Here is a 3458-nt window from a genome sequence, read left to right on the forward strand (position 1 = left end):
CTTATTCACTTCATAGAAACCGTGAAGTGCAAAAACACAAATGTGTGTTGATCAGATCAGATGATGCTTAAGAACATGATAAATAATTAAAATAGACAAAAGTACTATCATACTGCATGTTGCTTTCAGTTTTACTTGGAATGCTTTTTTTTTTTTTTTTTAGTAATTTGGCTAAAAAGGACAAAAATAGCACTTTTGCTGAATTCCTCTGTCATAAAAAGTTAGATGAAACATATGTTTGTTATTTTTAATGTTATGGCTAAAATACCAGCCTCTATGCCGGTCCAGCTAAGAATCAGGGACATCCCTTCCTGGACACCCAGCAGGTGGTGGAGCTTTAATCTAGTCATTAGTTTTTAGCTGCATATAGCTGTGGCTCTCACTATTTTTGAGTCACGACCCCCGCCGACTCACAAATATTAAGGGCCTTACATGTGGTTGCCTCATTCACAAAACCAGACACTTACACTCTGATATTAGTGGTCATAGTACTATGATAAGGGAAAACTTCTCGTTAAAGCAGTAAATCCAAATAGAACAAATTCTCTGGAGTTGTTTTTCTCAAGTTTAGATAAGCAGGAATTTATGACTCTGTGAGTTCAAAGGTTCTTTTGCTCAAAATCTCCAGTTTTCTAGATTAAAAATAACTTTTACAATAAAGAAATATTTAAACCAAACATAAATCAATGAATCAATTTTTTTAACTTTACAATTAAAAACAGAAACAAACAAATAAATCAATCAATAAAAGGAGAGAAACCCAACCCACCCTTTATCCAAGCAGAAGATGACCCCACAAACAATGAATACTCATAAAAGGAAATAAAAAAAAAAATCTATATTTGGAATATAAAATGTCTTCCTGCGTTCTAGTCTGATCATTTCTTTTTATTAAAAACCTTTGACTTGTTTCAAACAAATCAGTCAGAGAACTTCTGGAATGAAGTGTGAGCAGCAGGATTTGAAGTTTTGGATCTGGATCAGACTGATTTAGGCCACTGATCCCCTAAAAGACCATGCAACCATCATTTTAGTTCATCTATCCATGTATCTTTAGATTTTTATGTTAAATGCTCTTCCTGAGAAAAGCACAAGCAAGACTCTGCTTTGTTTGTTGTTTTTTTCTTTATTTTTAGTTAATTGTGATTTTTGCAGATTATTACATTTGACATTCATTGCATTCAGAGGGGCACTGCCCCCCCTGTGCCCATGCCAATATCCGGCCTTGGTCCAGATTAAAAACGAGGAGTTCAGATCATTTCAACACACTGAGTCAAAGACCAAAATATTTTCCTCCACTTTTGTTTTTACAGTATTTGTCTTGTTGAAACATTAACTGAAGGAAAGGGAGCAGTAGGTCACGCGGAGACCAGAGTTGTTTGGGGGGGGGTTGTTCCACAATGTGGCTAAGCTGGTGTGTTTTGGGAGTCTTTCTATTTGTGTGGGTTACAGAGAATTGTTTTTTGTTACAGAATTCATGAGTATTTCTGATTGAATTAAAACATTGTGAGAAAAAAAAGTTGAATTTCTGGGTGAGAATTTTCCTTTTGATTGATAAAAAAAGAACTGCTCTGTTGGAGTTGGCTCACTTCCCTGCAGCTTCTGACAGAACATTTTGGAAAATTGTGCAATCTGTGAGTTTCCAAATCGGTCGCAATCGGAAGAGTGACAGGGGGGTTATTGAGTAAACTGAGATTTTTATTTTTGTTCTTGGAAACAGCTTAAATTAGATGTCCAGTTGTTTTATGTGTAATGAAAACAAACATGAGAAATAGTCAGCAATCAGTTGTGCGGTTAAATAAAAAAAATAATAAAATAGCAAAAGCAAACTGAACAAATAGTCAAAATATTTACTTGACTAAAAAAATGCATGGATCAAACAAGATCTAATTGTTGGACATTCTCGAGTTAATTTGAGGTACAATGAAACGGTGAAAGGTGCAGAACACGAGCAGATGGAAAAAGGTTGTGGAATTTATAGATCCTCAGAAGAGCGTGAGGCGGCCTGATGAGTCAACGTGGCAGATGGTTTGGCACCGGCACCAAAAATGTGGGCAGAGTCAAACATCTGAACCAATCAAGAGGGATTTCACTTGAAAGCCAGAGAAATCAAAGCATTGTAATCCTGTGAAAGGATGACACGATTATCTTCCTTCTCGACTTCCTACTCAAAGAGAGAAATCAGGCCTGACAAACAAGCACTCTTTTTATGCTGGAAAACATTTAAAATAAAGGATGGAATTTTTTTATGAAGCATCAGGATTTGGCAGCAGTTAAAACGTGGATGGTTGCTTTGTCATGTTTATTCATTTGTGTGACAGATCTCGAATGTTCACATATGCAAATATGTACAGTAAAAAGCTACAAAACCTGTTTTATGTGAACTTTCCTGACAGCAGTTTCAAAAGATCTCACACATCAGCAGCAGATGTGATTCTGCAACATTTCTATTCCACTTTACGATGAATTTTTTTTAAAAAAAGAGAGAAAATTCCCTCTGTTTTACCCCCATTCTTTAATTTGTAAGCGGATTTGAATTGTAGACCTTTCCATAACTGATATTTATGAGTATTCTAATGAAAAGGCTAAAACAAAAATATATATTATTTCAAAATTAAATTTGAACTCTAATCTTCATATATTCCACAAATAAAATCTGTTTTCTTACAAATTGGGTGTAAAAATGATCAAATCAGGCTATTTTAAATAACAAATACATGTACTTGAGAGCATCATAAATATATGAGGTGCCAGTTATTGTCCAAAAAAAAGTTAGAGAAGAAAACTATAAAATCTAGTAATTTTTTAAATGTCTTTTCTGCTGTTCACAGCAGCAGGAACCAGTTCAGTGTTCCAGGTCAGCGTGCAGGCATTGCCTTACATCATTAATGTTTCAAAGACGGTAAAAAGCATCAACTGGACTTATTTTTTATTACTGAAGACCTTTTATCTCTTTACCAAGAGGCTTTCTCAGTGGTTGAAAAGCTGGTTTAGATGAAGCAGATGTTTTTAACCAATTTCTCTGGTGGTTTAGTCCAGGGGTCCCCAAACTTTTTCTGGTGAGGGCCACATATTTGTTTCTTCTCTGATGGGTGGCCGAGGTCGGGTTGTAGGCTAGCAGAAAAAGTGTAACAATCACAGCCTAAACATAAACATAAACATTTATGGATTTCCAGAAAACCACACATAGCCGAATTTTAAATAATTATTTTCTGTAATCTTAACAGAAAAAAGAACTCTAATATTTTAAAAATTAAACCAATAAATATTCTATGCACTTCCGTCATGGTTCAGACTGTAGACGGGGGGAATAAAAACTTACTTATGTGGGTCTTGATCGACCAGATAAGAAAAAATAAATAAAATCACGCATCTCTGATAATGTTTGGGGGCCGGGCCAGAAGTAGGTGGGCCGCTTCTGGCCCGAGGGGCTGTAAGTTTAGCCCACAACCAAAAAA

This window comes from Oryzias melastigma, linkage group LG9 (assembly GCF_002922805.2).
Source record: "Oryzias melastigma strain HK-1 linkage group LG9, ASM292280v2, whole genome shotgun sequence".
NCBI lineage: Eukaryota > Metazoa > Chordata > Actinopteri > Beloniformes > Adrianichthyidae > Oryzias > Oryzias melastigma.